Source organism: Rhipicephalus microplus, chromosome 1, assembly GCF_043290135.1.
Source record: "Rhipicephalus microplus isolate Deutch F79 chromosome 1, USDA_Rmic, whole genome shotgun sequence".
Lineage (NCBI taxonomy): Eukaryota > Metazoa > Arthropoda > Arachnida > Ixodida > Ixodidae > Rhipicephalus > Rhipicephalus microplus.
Window position 1 is genome coordinate 253972876 of NC_134700.1, and position 17797 is coordinate 253990672.

The 17797-nt window shown below is 51.6% G+C and overlaps 1 protein-coding gene and 1 pseudogene across 5 annotated transcripts in view; one reads left to right on the forward strand and one right to left on the reverse strand.

The window, feature by feature from the left end:
- by (focal adhesion protein tensin) overlaps positions 1-17797 on the forward strand; it is a 279600-nt gene that overhangs the window by 109437 nt on the left and 152366 nt on the right. The gene's annotated exons all lie outside the window — the stretch shown is intronic.
- Positions 676-2957, reverse strand: LOC119164552 (uncharacterized; annotated as a pseudogene).

Here is a 17797-nt window from a genome sequence, read left to right on the forward strand (position 1 = left end):
CAGTCATGGTGAACGGTGAGGGTAGCGTCCGATTGCGAAGTTCCAGGTTGATGGGAACCCCGGCTCAACCCCAGCTCAACCCCAGCTTGGCAACCCCGGCTTGGGTTGCCAAGCTGCGTCTGAACGTTTCTCGACGTACAACACCTCTATTTTAATATATATATATATATATATATATATATATATATATATATATATATATATATATATCTTGTTTGTTACGTTACATCTTGATGTTGTAACATCAAGATGTAACGTCAAGATGTAATGCCCATCGAGCGCTGTGGGTATCTGAATAAATAATGATAAGTAAATAATTGTTTGGTGGGCCGGCTGCAGGCGAGCCATTCGTGCGTTATAAACTTCAGCCGTAAACACGACAAGTATGTTCGCGACGACTGCAGGCTTACGAAATGGCGTAACAAATAAAAAAGCTTATTTAAAAGATAGTCTTTCTTGGGATACTTCAACGCAAATATTTTGGTCTGCCTGTCTGGCGTTTGACTTGTCTCTCTGTCAAGTAGGACGATTCAGCTACTAGGCTAGAGAGAAAGAAAGAAAGGCTTTATTTGGTGATCTGGCGGACGACAATCCTAGCCCCGCGAGGAGAGGGTCATCGTGATGCGGCCACACATTACCTCGGCGTGACGTCCTCTACTCGGCGAACAGTCCCCACTACTCCCGCCTTCTGGCACCCGCGCCTGCCCTGTGCTGGGATTGGGATGGTAGCGAGCACTTGGCTCTTTCGCTCTCGCGCTACTTTTCGAGGGCAGCCGATATCCTCTCGACGGCCCGTGTCTGCTCTTCCCGCTGGTCGTTTCCCGCTGTGGCCGTAAGCCACGGCAGGATCGTCGTCACTATTCTTGCCTCCCTAGGATTCTGTTCACAAACCCACAATATGTGGACCGCAGTAGCTCTTTCAGTTCCACTCGCGCGACACAAGTGACTTGCGTATACGTTAGAACAAACGTGCTTCATGAGCACCGGCGTGGGTAGCGACCCCGTCTGCAGTTGTCGGAACGCTACCGCCTCACTTCGGGTCAGGCCTGGGTGAGGCGGGGGCATAGTCCTGCGCCCTAGTCTGTACCATTTCAATACTTCACTGTATTCTGTCATCCTGTTTTTGGCGGCTTCGCAACCCCACTTTTCTATCAAGTCGGCCGGTTGGGCGGCGTGGTATGTGAAGGCTCGCGACGCCTCGTTGGCCGTCTCGTTGGCCATCTCGTTGTGATTCGCGCTGCAGCGAGGCGACGCGCCCTTGGCCATGTGGACCGGGAACCATTTAATTGTCACCGTTGTGTCCTCTAGGTTCACAGCGCGCAGCACCCGCACTGCTGCCACACATACTCTGCCTCTAGCGTATATGTATTTCCGCGCCGCGGTCCTGGAATCACTCAGCATGGTCGTGCATCCGGGGTCGGCGAGAGTGAGGGTGATGGTTACCTGCTCGGCCCGATGCGCCGCTCGTGCCCGCACGCTCGCCGCCGCCTTTGCCTCGCTGGTGACCGCGCTGACCACCGCCACGGCGAAAGCTGCCATCTTGTCCTTATACTCTGCTGCATCCACGTATACGGCATCGTTGTCTCTGGCGTACATGTCGATCAAGGCCCTGGCCCTTGCTGCCTTCCGCTCCCTGTTGTACTCAGGATTGGCGTTCTTGGGTATCGGGTGCGCTTGCACGTGTCTCCGCACACACTCTGGCACCTCCGCTTCTTCCGCAGTCTCCTCATCCACTCTCCTCGGCTCCATTGCTAGGTTGCAAAGCACTTGCCGGTTGGTTCTAGTGCCCGAGAGCCGCTCTAGCTAGGCGGTCTTCTGCGCTTCGGCAATTTCATTGAGGAGTTTGTGCACTCCCTGCGACAGGAGCTTCTCCGTGCTTGTGCATGCAGTCAAAAAGCCCAAGTGCTGTCTTGTAGACCCTTCGTATGAGCGCCGTCATCCTGTTGCGCTCGTGTACCTTCCCATTGTGGAAGGCTGCCACATAGGCAATATGGCTCACAGCAAAAGATTGGACCAGCCGCGTGAGGCTGGCCTCTTTCATGCCTCTGGCCCTTCTGCTTGATATCATCTTGATGAGGCGTATGGCCGTGTTGACTTTGGCCGTTAGGCGGTTGATGGTTCCGCCATTGGCTCTGCTTCGCTCTAGGAGCAGGCCTAGCACTCGAATATTTTCGACGTGTGGGATCACCTGGCCGCCACTCGTTCGTATCGTGATTTTCTCGTGGTCCCTTCTTGGGTCGCACTCCCTCTTTCTCATTCCCGTCGGTGGCACCACGAGCAGCTCCGACTTGCTTGGCGAACACATCAGCCCCGAGCCGTCCAGTTGCTCCTCGATGGCGTACACCGCCGCCTGCAGTGTGTCTTTAATGTGGGTGTCGCTGCCTCCCTTGACCCAGAGCGTGATATCGTAGGCGCATATGGTGTGTCGGACCCCGCTGACGCGCTAAAGCTGTTCGGCCACTCCGACCATCTCTAGTTTGAACAGCAGCGGCGAGATGACCGACCTTTGCGGGGTCCCCATGCTTCCCAGCTTCCTTTTCGGTAGCTGAAGGTCGCCTGCGTATATTTCAACTGTGCGATCAGACAGAAAACCCCTGATGTATCTGTATGACCGCTCGCCCATGTTCAGCCTCGACACTTGCGCCAGAATTGCGGAGTGTGTCACGTTTTCAAAGGCGCTCTGCAGGTCCAGGCCTAGCATGGCACGGTTATCCCTAGACCTAGTGTTGTCGTCCAGAATCTCGCTCTTGAGCTGGATCATAGCATCTTGGATGCCCAGCTTGCTCCTAAAGCCGATAACCATGTCTGGGTAGAGCCCCGACTCCCCCAGGTACCTCTGCCACCTACCTGTTCATCAGGACATGCTCCGGCACCTTGCCCCTGCAGGACGTGATCGAGATGGGCCGGAGGTTCTCAATGTTCGGTGGCTTGCCTGGCTTGGGGATTAGTATGGTCATGGCCGCCTTCCACTGCCGTGCGAGAGTCCCAGCCCGCCAGCAGCGGTTGTATTAGTCCGTCAGGCTCTCGCTCGCCGACTCGCCGTGATTCTTCAGCACTTTGTTCGTCACTCGATCTGGGCCTGCCGCCGATGTGGTGTTAAGGTCGTGCAAGGCCGCTCTGACCTCCCATACCTCAAAGTCCCTGTCTATAGGCTCTAGTTGACCACCCCCTGGTAGTCCGCGTGGTGCATCTCCTGGTAGTCGGCAGGTACTTGTCGTCCAGGCGCCTTCGCACCTCGTCCTCTCCACATTCTGTGACCGCTGCATGCATGATCCTGGTTAACTGGTCTCGCTGGTGCGACTTAGTCTTGATTTCGTCCAGGAGGTGCCGCAGCAGGGTCCATGTCCTGCCGCAGTGCCCGTACGCCGTGCTAAATATCTCGTGCCGTCGCTGGGCGCACAGTGTTCTGCAGTGGGCCTCGATCATTCGGTAGAGCTCCGCGATCTTCTCGCGGAGCTTCTTGTTGGTACGTTGTTTTTTCCACCTCATCAAGAGGGCCTGCTTGGCCTCGATGAGGCGGGCTAGGCGGTTGTCCACTTGCTCGATACTGGTGTCCTTCTCGATCTCCCACGTGACTGCCGTGAGCCTTGCCGTCCACTCCTCAATGTCCTGGATCACCACCCTCTCGGCCGGTAGTGACCCTCGGAAGGTGGCCCAGTCGGTGACCTTGTGTGTCCTGACGATGTTGCTGGATTCGGTGACCGTACCTCTGCTGCTGAGTGAGTGAGACGGCGATCTCCATGATGTAGTGGTCGCTTCCCATCTCGTGCCCCGTGTTCTGCCAGTGAAAGTCTTCCGTGTCCGCGTGGTCGCTGCCGCCTCTCCAAATGAACGCGAGGTCCGGCATCGTGTCTTGGGGGACATAGTTGCCGATCCGCGTGGAGTCCGCCGGGTTGGTGATCAGGCTGAGCCCTAGGTCAGTCGTGTCGTGCACGGGGTCTCGGCCCTTGATAAGTGTCCTGCCATAGCCCCGGGTTTGGTTCGGCGCCTTAAAGTCTCCACACATGACCAGCTTGTTGCTCGGCCCGGCGATGTTGTTTGCCTCGTGCAGCAGAGCCTTGAGCTTCTGTTTGCTATGTGCCGGACTGCAATGGACGTTTAGGATGAATGTGCTCTCCTTTCTACTTTTTTTCCCGGTTATCAGCTCGAAGAAAGTGTGCTCAATCAGGCTGTTCTCACCGAGTACCTCGTACTCTAGAAAGCGATGCCCTTCCTCACCAGGGTGCAGGCCCCTCTACCGTTGCTGCCAGTCGTGTCCCGCAGGCTCGGCGGGCCTGCGCTCGCCTTGTAGCCCGGGAACTTGGCCTCCTCGGTGAGGGTTTCCTGCAGTACGATGATGTCGGGCCTCACCGTTGTCTGTTCCAGGTGTTGCTGCAGGACGGCCTTCTTTCTGGCAAAGCCGTTACAATTCCACTGCCAGACCAGGAGGCCTCGCGTGGTCCCTACTGCTATAGCTGAAGTTGCTGCTCTATCCATGCTTGCGGTGGGTGGTGTGTTGTTGGCTTAGTACCTGTCCTCCTGACGCCCGCAGCGCCGCCATGGTTTGTTTTAGTGCGCTGTCAATGTTAACAAAACGCTCGTTGAATGCATTGATTGTCGCATTGTGCTGCTTCTCTATTCTGTTGAGCCTCTCGTTGATTCTCGGCTGCTTGATACTTTCGGTGGCTCTCCTCTTGGGCGCCGGTCCCACTGCCGCCGCCGTGGTCTAGTTTTATTCACCCTCTCCAGAAGAAAGACTGTCGTCTTTCGACGACATTTTCAGTGAAACATGCAGATGCGGAACCGACTTTTTCTTCGCTTTCTCATCCCTTCTATGTGCAACATTATGCAAGAAAACACATACTCGTCATTTAGAACTTTTCTACATATCGATACTACGTCATTGGTTAATAAGAAAACCTCGCTACGGTTGCCGCTAAATATAAAAGCATTCTATATTCTGGTCAGATGCTATGTGTGCTGCACAGGCTCTTAGCCAGATATTTTTCGGGTGGGGTTGAGGGTGAATGGGCACTTGTTGAAGGCCTTGAATAACACCTTTTTTTGTTATTCTTCCTCGGTAAAACACACAGCTCCATGTGCATTTCGGGGGGAGCTTGAGATCCTATCCCCCTCTCCTTCTGGCTAATATTACCTCCTTGTTTTCCTTTATACATTTACCCCGAGGTGTTTTCTCCATTTCTTTCGCTCCCATGCCTTAGCCAACGTGACGAATAACCTCACTGGGGTTCTTAGGGAAGGCTAGTTGGTTCATGAACACATGGATACACAGCGGGTCAGTTAGGCACGGAAGACACAGCGCTGATCGGTGTGTTTAGCGATTTGTCCTGTGCGAACTGTCTCGTAGCTCTCGCTGTTCAGTGCCATAACAGCTTCACTCCTTCAGTTCTGGAATAATAATAATAATAATAATAATAATAATAATAATAATAATAATAATAATAATATCTGGGGTTTTACGTTCCCAAACCATCGTGTGATTCTGAGAGATGTTCGTATTGGAGAGCTCTGGAAATTTTGTCCATCTGGTGTTCTTTAACGTGCACTGTCATCGCGCAGTTCGCGGGCCTCTACCATTTGTTTCTCCATATAAATGCGACCGCCACTGCCGGGATCGAACCCGTGACCTTAGGGTCAACAGCCGAGCACCCTGCCCATTGTTCCACCGAGGCGGACAGTCCTGGAATCTGCAGCGATGTGCGTCACTAAAGCAATAGCTAAGCTATTCCATGATTCACTAATAAACCGTTTTGCGTGTGTATATATACACATTGTCCAGCATGAATGTGTGCTATTATGAATTTCACAGAGACATGACCCACTCGAGGTAGCTCCGCTTAGTCTACGTGTACACCGTGCGTGCTTTGTGAATTGGACCCGTGACCGTCTGACGCAAGCTGCGGCTCGCACAGCACTCTGCAGAAGTGCGGCTGGTCTTCGTCGTGCTTCCGCCGCCAGCGGCTGCTGCAGCGTCGGTGGACCTTGGCCGGGTTTTATTTTGGAGCGAACGGGGAGAGGCTTTTCCTCTTCTTCCGCGGTTCGTGCGCGCGCAGCGCCCTCGCGCTGGGAGGCACGCACTGTCCTCCCCCGCCGTATCTGATACGCGTTGCGCATGCCAGTGTAAGCGTGGAAGTGCAGCGCGGGCGGTGACCTTGGGGTTTGCTGCTGCTGCTGCCGCTCGTTGATCGTCTGTGCAAACGCGACGCATGTGGGAATATCTCTGCTGGACGTGACCTATAACGCGCAATGCCCCACAAACGCTCCTTCATTTCTGCGTGGCTTGGGGTCCAGTTTGCGGCTCCCACAATACTTTCGTCGGATTTTCCCGGATTCTTGCTCTCAAAAATAGTATCGCGTTAAAAAAAAACTTCTTTAGAGAATATTTCAGCCAGTCACGATGCGAGGCATATCATCAGCGTAGCCGGCTCGCTAATGGGGAAACGCACTTACGATACGAAAAAGACGCTTCGTTAATTAGGCCCCTATTTATTGCAGCAAAGTTGTCTTAGTTTACCCTGTGCCGTTTTTGTCCTCGTATAGCAGTGATAGTAGTCACACGTGCAGGTCACCTGCTGCCCCGCCGCGGTGGTCTAGTGGCTAAGGTTCTCGGCTGTTGACCCCTAGGTCGCGGTATTGAATCCTGGTTTTGGCGGCTGCATTTTCGATGGAGGCGAGATTGCTGTAGGCCCGTGTGCTCAAATTTGGGTGCACGTTAATGAACCTCAGGTGGTCGAAATTTTCGGAGCTCTCCACTACGGCGTCTTTCATCATCGTATGGTGGTTTTGAGACGTTAAACTTCACATATCAATAATCACTATCAATGCAGGTTACGTGCTCACAAATGGGAATGAATAAGAAAATGATATACATAAAACATGATGATGATGCTCGAAACGATGCTGGTCTTTTCTTTTTTGTGCCGTATAGTCACGATCATCCTCATTACAGCTTCTCTATCCGATGGTTTTCGTGGCGTGAAACTGACTCAATTTCAGCTATATTTGTTTCCACATCGTTTTCAGTGAGTAAGCGAGTGAGAGAGTGAGTGAGAAGCAAAAAATATCACATCGGGTCTTTTATGTCTCTTCCACGTTCGCTCTAACATTCGCGTATGACACGCGCACACTCGCGCAGTGGAATAGTCGTCTGAATAGCCAACCAGAGGCACTTGCAAGGGGCAAGGGAGCCCCTTGAACATTCCGCACGTGCTGTCACAGCGGGAGGTTGTAAAAGTGAGCGAAAGCGGCCCTTGCATATTCCTTGCGCGCACTGCGCTTTTCATTCTTGACCTTGGGCCACGGAGTTTCTCACTTTCCTGTCTGGGTGGTCGGCTGCATCCAACCAACGCGCAGTTCCTGCTTGTCCGCTTGAAGACTGTCGTGCTCGCGCAAGTGAAATAACAGCACTTCCAGATTGCGAGCCTCAATTCTTTGTGGTTACGTTTTTCATCATGTGCGAAGGCTTTAACATAAAACGGCGTACACTGCGGTTGAAATGTGCTGTTATACTTGATAATAATGTGCGGCGTAACGTGCCAGAACCACAACACGATTATGAGGGACGCCTCAGAGGAGGGCTCCGGAAATAGAGACCACCTGGTGTTCTTTATTAAGGCGCACTCACATCGCACAGTGCATGCGCCTTTATCATCTCGCCTCTTTCGAAATACCACCGCCTTGGGCGGTTTCGAACCCGCGACCTTCGCATCAGTAGCCGAGCACCGACCGTTACCGCTAAACCACCGCGGTGACTTGTTTCGTTACAATTGTCTGTGCAGTGCAACTGTCGACTACTCTGCGCGATAATGCACTGACGATAAGAAAGCATGGTTTGTGCCTCGTCCTGTCGTAATGAGTGTAATGAATTCGTGGGAACGAGGCTGCACTTAGTCTTTCATTTCAAGCTTGGGACACCTACTCACAGGTCTCCCATAGTACGCTGCATGGTAATCTTAATTTTTCACCATTTGTTGTAACCAAGTTGTACATAATTTTCGCGGCCCTCTATTGTGATCGCTTATCGTAGCCCCATGCACGCAAATCACTGTCTTGTTAAACACAAATACAGTTGCTGCACCGAATTGTGTTGTATAGCACTTTCATGTGAAAAAAAGACAACTTTTATTGTCATCATGCGAACCACCAAAGCTCGTCCCTAGTATCCATACAACTGCTATCACTTTAATGGATGTTCTGTGAAGTAGCTGTAGAGAGAGAGAGAGAGAGAGAGAGATAAAGATGCAAGGAAAGGCAGGGAGGTTAACCAGACGCACATCAGGTTTGCTACCCTGCACTGGGGAAGGGATAAAGGGGAGAAAAGAGGTTGCAGAAAGATGAGAAGGTACACACAATCACGAGCACACTCGGGGAGCACACACAGTTTACAGGCGGTCGCTCAGGTTTGTTGACTTAAGGTAAAGTAGCAGTGCTTTAGTTGCTTTCTGCGCAACTGAGGCAGATGCCCAAGGTCCTAGTATCTTCTGCACACAAAATGGTCCGGGGTCAAGTCGATTCAAAACCATCCGTAGCTGGCATCGTTGTGTGTCGTAGCAAGCGCAGCTGCACAGGACGTGTTCGATGGTCTCTTCATCTCCGCAGTAGTCACATGTAGGAGTGTCTGCCATACCAATGCGAAAGGAGTACGCCTTTGTGAATGCAACACCCAACCAAAGGCGGCATAACAGTGTCGCATCGGAGCGGGAAAGGTGTGATGGTAGCTTTAGCTTGAGCGAAGGATCCAGTTCATAAAATTGACACCTTTGGAAGGTGGTAGACGACCAGAACGTGCGTGTGAGATCTCGAGCCAGCAGGTAAAGTTGTCTTGCTGCATCATTCCTTGATAGAGGAATCGGGACTACACGGGTTTCTTCATGGGCTGAGCGGGCTGCATCATCGGCTAATTGATTTCCGGTAATACCGATATGTCCAGGCAGCCATTGATATATAATATCATGCCCTCGTGCAAGAGCTTCATGATGGCAATGTCTTATTTCTTCTACCAGTTGGTCATGGCTCCTCCTACGCATGGTAGACTGCAAACTCTGAAGCGCTGCCTTCGAATCACAGAATATGACCCATTTTCCTGGACGTTCTTGAACGAGATATTGTAAAGCAGCCCTTATAGCAGCAAGCTCTGATGCCGTAGATGTAGTCATATGCGACAACTTAAACTTGATTGTCATTTCTGCAGCCGGAATTACAGCGGCACCAGATGAGCTGCTGGATGAGACGGACCCATCAGTGTATATCTGCGTTCGGTCTAAGTACAACTCATGTAATAATAGCAGTGTTGCTTGCTTCAATGCTACTCTAAAGTGACTGCTTTTCTTTTTGATTCCCGGAATTTCTAGACGTACTTGCGGCTGGTCGAGGCACCACAAAGGGCTTGCCGTTCTCGCAGCTGGCGTATATCCTGATGGAATGCTGTTTAGGCGCTTGGCTATGACGTCTGAAAACGTAGCACGTGGTCTTCCGGAAGGTATAAGGGCCAAGTGGTGGTCGGGGACACGGCTAGCATGTCGAATGTGCGCTCTGAGGCAATCCACAACTATATATGTCCTGACCGGATGGTCTTTGGCAAGCATGATTGTGGCATAGGTAGAAGCGCATCGGGGCAGTCCCAGGCAGATACGCAGTGCCTGACCCTGCAAACTCTCCAATGAATGAGTATTCGATTTGCAAGTGTTAGTCAGCACTGGCAAGCTGTAGCGCAATAGACCCAGAAATAGGGCCCTGTACAGCTGTAGCATGGAGGCCACAGAAGTTCCCCATGCTTTACCGCACAAGAATTTCATGATATGCACAATAGATAGCAGTCTCTTCTTCAAGTACGCACAATGTGGGCTCCACGAAAGACTTCTGTCGATAATTATGCCCAGGAAACGATGCGTCCGTGCATATTTGACACTCTGCCCATTGACGTAAACAGGGTATGGCGTCATTGGTTTGCGTGTAAACGCCATCAACGCGCACTTCACAGTTGATATATTTAGGCCTTGTTTCTGAAGGTAGGCTGTTGTGAGGGTTGCTGCCCGCTGTATTCGTGCACGCACCTGAGGGCGAGTAACTGCAGCACTCCAGAGGCAAATATCATCGGCGTATATGGATAGGCACACCGACTTTGGCAGAACCTTCACCAGACCAATGAGGGCCACATTGAACAATGTGGGGCTTAAAACACCTCCCTGAGGTACTCCGCAGTAGGTGTAATGTTCAGCAGTTTTACCCTCATCTGTTTGCACAAAGAAACCCCTGCCAGTTATATAGTCTTTTACCCATTGAAACATTCGTCCACCAATGCCCATTGCTGCGAGAGAAGTGAGGATGGAATCGTGAGCTACATTATCATATGCACCCTTCACGTCAAGAAAGAGTGCCACTGATATGCGCTTGCGACTTTTTTCTTGTTGAACAAATGTCGATAAATCAATGACACAGTCAATGGAGGAGCGGCCCCGACGAAAGCCTGCCATGCAAGAAGGGTATTTGGTGTATCGTTCCAAGTACCACTCGAGACGAAATAGAACCATTCTTTCCATCACTTTTCCGAGGCAGCTTGCGAGGGCAATAGGGCGATACGCTGTCAAGTCCAATGGTGATTTTCCCGATTTCAAAAGTGGTATTAATCGACTTATTTTCCATTCTCGGGGAACACTGCCGCTGAGCCAGGAGTTGTTGAAGCATGTTAAAAGTTCTTTTCTAGCTTTTTGTCCAAGGTGTCCCAACGCACTATAAGTTATACCATCAGGACCTGGCGATGACATGCGCTTAGAAGCGACTAACGCACCTTCCAGTTCTTCCATGGTGAACGGAGTGTCCATTTCTGGTAATCGCGTCTCAGGAACGATCACGGCGTCGATGCTCTCATTCATAATATTCCCGGCAACTCTCGTGCAAAATTCTTCAACCACCTCGAGTTCTGTTTTTCCATGATGGAGTGCCAAAGCTTTAAAAGGGTGCCGTTGTTGTGGAGAGGAGCGAAGACCACGAACTGTTCTCCAGATATATGACAGCGGTTTATGGGGGTCTAGAGATTCGCAGAATGCTTTCCAGCGTTCGCTCTCCAGTTTGTAAATGCGTCGTTGAATCCTTTTCTGGAGCCGCCTTGCTTCCCTCAGATCGTAAATTGATCTTGTGCGTCTGTATCGTCGTTCCGCACGCCTTCGTATAGCTCGTAATTTTTCCAGTTCGATGTCAAACTGTGTTACTTTAGACGAAAATGGTAATTTGCGTTTGGACGCTTGCATAGCTTCCACTATGGTATTTTCCAGGCTGCAGGCGAGGCCTTCTTGGCAAGCGTTCTCAACACACGATGCAAACATCGACCAGTCAGTGCCAATTGCAACACCGGAAGAGAATTTTTTTATGATACCATCGATCGTCACGTAGGTGGGTAGTTGATCACTCCCATGAGTCTCAATATCGCAAAACCACTTAACTTTGTGAGAGAAGCACCGTGACACCAATGTCAGGTCAAGGCAACTGCCATACGTGAGACCCCGCAGATATGTTGGGGTACCATCGTTCATGATGGAAAGGTCGTAATCGGAAGCGAATGTAACAAGGTTCCGGCCCCTGGCATTCATCCTAGTGCTTCCCCAAAGCATTTGATGGGCATTGAAGTCACCGGTGATGATCCAAGGCCCATCGGTTCTCAATAGGATGCCTTTTAATCTGTCGCAGTCAAATCGCGATGACGGAGATATATATCCACCAATAAGCGTGAACGAAACTGCATTCTTCTTCACACGAAGACACACGTACTGATTGTCGTCATTTGAACTTATTGGGTGCGAAAGATAAGTCAAGTCTGTGCGAATGTAAACAATTACTTTGCTTCGTTCTTCGCAAGTGGCTGAACAAAAAGCTTCATAACCGGACAATCTATAAGGCGTTGATACGTTTGGTTCACATATGACAAGTATAGGGAATTGATTGGCCCGAACAAATTGGCGAAAGTCCGAGATACGGGACTTCATGCCTCTGGCATTCCACTGAAAAATCGACGCACTTTTAACTTTAGTGCAGAAGATGAGATTTTGTTGAGCCATTGTGCTTATACGAAGTTAGCAAGAACTGGATTCAGTGCATCCAGTATTTGCAGTGCACTCTTAGCAGACGGAGACTGTATGCTGCTCAGTAGCGTGCGAATCGTGGCAATTAATGATTGCACGATTGCAGCCACTTGCCTGTCTTGGTTGGAAAGATCTCGAACCGGCACGATTGCAGTCACTTGCCTGTCTTGGTTGGAAAGATCTCGAACCGGGAGCGCGGACTGGCCGTCATGAAGCTCCTTCGGTTCGCTTGATGCTGCTTCCCCTTGAAGTGCAGGCCACTCTGTCGCAGTTAGGGTATGCTCACTGGCTTTGTCCTTTACAGCCTTTCCCACGGCATGTGGTCTGGGAGGCAAAGGAGGTCACTGGAGATTGTTGCTAAACTCTGTCACGGCTATGAGGGAAAGTGGAACGCTGCGGTACCGAATCATGCAACAACTTATTAGCCTTACGGGTTCGTGTCGACTGTCAAGCCTTCATTGTGGGTATCGGCTACGTAAGATGTCTCCTGCTATCGCAACTCCACCCCTACTGCTTCACACAAAATGTGATAACGCAGGCACCATTGCTCGAGAACGGATGCATCCTAAGCACTGCACCGAGGCCCTCCTTCTCACCATCCAATATAGCTGTATGTTCGGCCACGTAAAGCTTGCATGGGGGGTTCTACGCATTTTCAGTGTCCCAGTTAGCGAAGAACACACGACAGGCTGCTCGGGGTTCCAGTTTCGCTCGCTCGCATAAACGGGTGCGGCGGCGCGCCCCTCGTTCAGTCTTCCGCTGCGACTCGCGTAACTGTGCGTACACGTGAGGCAGGTATAGGTGTTCTGTGGTGAGGCTCGCCGCGGCCGGACTGGCGCGGCTCGGTATCGGCGCGGCAATCGAGCGCGCCCAGGCAGCGTCACGATCGGTCACGCTGCCGCGCGCAGTCAGCGAGCCGCGCATCGCGTTCCACCGGTTCCGCCAGAGTCAATGGCAAAGAGCATGGCACCGCAGAGCCGCTTGTCGTGTAGGCCCCGAGCAGCGATTTCTGAAGTTCGCGAAGGAGGTGCCGAGAGAAGAAGAAGAAGAAGAGGAGGAGGAGGAGGAAGAAGAAGAAGAAGAAGAAGAAGAAGAAGAGGAGGAAGAAGAAGAAGAGGAGGAAGAAGAAGAAGAAGAAGAAGAAGAAGAAGAAGAAGAAGAAGAAGAAGAAGAGGAAGAAGAAGAAGAAGAAGAAGAAGAAGAAGAAGAAGAGGAAGAAGAGGAAGAAGAGGAAGAAGAAGAAGAAGAAGAAGAAGAAGAAGAAGAAGAAGAAGAAGAAGAAGAAGAAGAAGAAGAAGAACGCAGCTAGGGTGTTCGCAGCAAGAGGCATTGAGTGAGCGACAACTCGGTGTCTGGATGGACTTCCAGCGCTCTCAGTTTTTCGTGCTCAAGGTTGAGGGGGGAGCGGGAGCCTCATAAAGAGCTGCTGCTTGGAAATAACGGTTTTTTTTTCGCCTTTTTTTTCTGAACTGTACAAAGTGCTAGAAATGGGCTTTGTGCACTCGCGGTGAGTTGCGCCCTACCGTTATCGCATTTTATAGTTATACCAGCTTATGCTGTCCGGAATCGACCCTGCTGTCGGCGCCAAAACCTCAAGTAATACTGTAGGCCGTTTTCTAGTGCCTGTGATCTGCGAGCGAAAATCGCAATTCACTGCTTGTACGTACACCTCCGACACGCGTTTCTTGCGGAATATACGGCGCACATCGGCTTCGCTAAAAGCGTGCGGTGTTATCGTTCCTGCGATACACGATAATGAAATGTTGCCTTTATGTAGTCGGAGATTAACGAATGCAGTTGCGGTCATTTTGAATGGCTGTGTCCGAACCAACCAGCTCAAGATTTTACTGAAGCATATACGAACACCAGTTTCGAATATTCTCGCTGTCGATCACTTTGAATACCTCTATTGATTGATTGATGTGTGGGGTTTAACGTCCCAAAACCACTATATGATTATGAGAGACGCCGTAGTGGAGGGCTCCGGAAATTTAGACCACCTGAGGTTCTTTAACGTGCACCCAAATCTGAGCACACGGGCCTACAACATTTCCGCCTTGAATACCTCTATTACGCTAGATATATCTCAAAAATGAAGTTAAGTGTTCACTTTCAATGCACGGCGCATTGCGTTTCTCATGCGATATTCATATAGTAATGACAACATTGAACAGTGTGTCAGAAAGCTGTAGATCAAATCGATCGATTTGTTCTAGGGAGCTTGATAGACTCTCACGAAATTTCTGCTATTTAGAAACTTTCCCAGTGATTTCAGGAGTTCATCTCCGTTAACCGACAACACAACTGCGACCAACTTGCCTTTATAGGGAAGAGAGAGACAGCTGTTCTGCACTTGGCTGCTGTGTAATAGGGAATGTGAAAGGGATTCGAAAAAAAAAACGAAAGGGAAACAGAGTGTTTGAAGTGCCACTAGATCATTATCAGTTAGTCTGACAGGGTCATTGTCAGACTAACAAAAAACAACGCTATGCAATGCACAACTACAACGCGTCGTTCAATCCTCATCTGTAGGAGTTGCTAACGGCTCATTCTATGGCTGGCGCCAGTGCCAAGCTCCGCAGTGGTGCACCGCATTACATAGCGAGAAAGCGTATTTGCTCGCCGCACTTGCATCGGTCGAGGTTTGTTATCCTGCAGCTGCTTTGCTGTGGAAAGTCGAGCACCGTGCAGCGCAGTTGCGCGATAAGAACGCGAGACTGCTCTTCTGCTGCTTAGCTGGCAGTCCCAGGCTTCGCCGACAACGGTGTAGGAATACATGTGACGGCGGCGGTTCCTTTACGCGGCAGAACAAACACGTCTCGCGTAGGCACCGTCGGCACCAGCAAAGAGCGCCGCCGCGTCGGCTGTGTGCACGGACCACCGAGCTTAAAGGTACACTAAAGGTAACTATTAAGACGACGTTTAATGTTGAAATAGCTGTTCAGAAACCTCGTAGTGTTACGTTTGTACCAAGGCCGTGCTTATGTGGAAATAAAATCACGTTTTAGTGGTCCTCATTGGTTTAGCGCACTTCAAATTACCCGCCTGAAGCAGAACGCCTCACGTCAGTGTTGCCGTGCACAACGTTGCCCGGCTTTAATGCACGGCCGCTGATACCATAGTAGAAGCATAACGAAAGCAGCAGGAGCCAGAGCAGCAACAACGGCCATCGAAAATTCCCTGCCATTGGCTCGGAGATGGCAGGCGTGCTTGGTTCGGCTGGGTCCCACTAGATGGCATGACCTGTCGATTTTAACTTGATAATTCTTGGTAACTCGTCAACTTGATAGTGTGTGAGTGTGTGCGGTGTGTGATGTGTGTGCTGTGATGTGCCGCTCAGGTGAATGTCAGCAAGTTCTGCCACCCGCGGGTGCGGGGATTGTCTCGTCGGGCCTCAGCGACCAACGGGATACCATCTATGTGCGATGTCAGTGCATCGTCGCGATGTGTTGTCTGTGTTGAAATGAGGCCTAACTGGCCGCTCTCGTCGTAGCTGCTCAAACAGCACCAGCGCGGACGCGTAGTAGTACCAGCTGTGGACGAAAGGTGGCGCCCCCCTTCTACACCTGGGTGCGATGGCGAAGAGGGCGAAGAGGAAAGAGCGGGAGGAACCAATGGTACAGTGTGAGAAGTGTCGGAGATGGGCTTACCTAGATGAGACGAGCTTTCCATCAATGGAAGCAGCAGATGCTGCAGAGTTTGTATGCAACCTCTGCAGCACGATAGAAGTGCTTCAGGCAAGGCTGCGTGCTTCGGAGACTGAGATTGACACACTTCGAGGAGTGATCTTGGCGGTAAAGGAGCAATTGCGAGAACCGCTGAGAGCTGCCGAGCACAGCTGTCCTTCCCGGCCGGTACTGACTGCATCCACAGCAGCGCAGACGCATTCGGTGGATGTCCTGCAGGAAAGGGATCAAGCGGTGGTGGAGTCGGAGGGTGGCCGGCCACTGCAGTCGGTGCAGGAGCAGTTGAGCTATGCGGTCGTTGGTGAACAGAGCGGCGAGGGTGCGCAGCGGGGTGGCGGCAGCTCCTCCCATACCACCGGCGAGGCGCAGGGTCTTCCCGAACGGACCCACGAGACGGGTGGCGTCGGCGAGACAATGAATCTGAAGCACGGGACTGCTGCTGGACTCGACGGGAGCAAAGCTGACGACCAGTCTCTCACAAACGCTCAAAATAATGAACAAAGACCGGGAAAGTGGAAGAAAAACAAAAAGGCTGCTTGCCGCTACACACCCGAGGTCCTAGTCGTTGGTGATGGCAATGCTCCAAGAATAGCGGGTGAGCTCCGAAGATTCTGGGGTAACAGTGTGCTCGTGAGGCAGGTCTCGGAGCGCAGGATGACGGCGGACAAACTGCAGCACCTGCTTCAGAGCCGCAGTGAAGGGGAAGGCCACAGCGCACAGCTGGTGGTCGTGCACGTAGGGGTCCACGATGTTCTCAAAGGAGTGCAACATGGAGATATTGCCCAGAACATCCGGCAGGCGGTGACACCGTATGCGAAGAGGCTGGTCATCTGCTCCGTCCCTGAAGTTAACACGAGAGGCAAGGCAACGCAGGCAAGAGTAATGCTCCTAAACGCAGAGCTAAGGAAGATGAGTGGAGCCGTAAAGGCAAAGTTTGTCGACCTCTCTAGGATGCTGGCAGGAGAAGGACGACTAGCCCAGGACGGCATTCACTACCTGGCACATACAACACGTGAAGTTGCGACCCAGCTGGTCCAGGAGACACGAAATTTTTTAGGACTACGCGAGCCTCACAGGAACAGGGGCAGGCCAACTCGCAGACCACCTCCAAATATAGGATCGAGAGTCCCCATGCCCGCCCTGGAGATACACTCCCCATCCCCGGAACCACCCAAGACCACAAGCGTGATCACCCACCAGGGGGAAATCAGGGCCGATGTACGGACCACCCCAGGGCAAACCCTCCGCGAACACACCCAGCCGGTTTACGCAGCAAACATGGCACAGCTAGCACCTTTGAGCACACCCCGTCCACCGGGGACGAGTTTGGCTCCGCCAACATGGGGGCCACATCTGGGCACTGCACACCCTACGAAGACCCCGTGGCAAGCATTCAGGCTCAGCGCAAGCCCCGAGCTGTATCAAATGGTTGGGGAAATGGTCCGCCAGCAAATGATACGCCAAATAATAATGCCGAGTCAAACCACCCAATGATTCTGAAGAGCCGTCGAAGACACCACCACCGCAAACGCACAACCACCAATGTAAACGTTGGTTTTCTCAATCTTCATGGGGCGAGAAAGGCAGCTAAGTGGGCTGAGCTGTATAAGACGCTGAATAGCGAAAAGATCGCTCTGTATGGTGTGGTGGAAACTCACCTACGAGAGTTGGAAGAGCCACCAGTTGACCCCGAATGGCAGTGGGTGGGCTGCAATCGTACAGGGGATTGCCGCAAAGGAGGCGGCGCTGGTGTGCTGTGGCGCAGCAATACAGCCTGGATGCCAATGAAAGGTCCTTGTGCCGAGCACATTTGGGTTTCTGGGACTATTCTTGGTGAGCCAGTTCTCTTTGGTGTGGTGTATTTAACGGTGGCTAGTGGACCACATGACGGTAACGACAAAGTCCTACAGTGTATCATTGAAGATGTGAAACGGTGGGGTGCAGACCGCGAGGTGTTGTTGATGGGAGACTTTAACGGACACATCCCGGCCACTGACGGGTACTTGGATTACAATGGGAAGCTGTTGTTGCAATGTG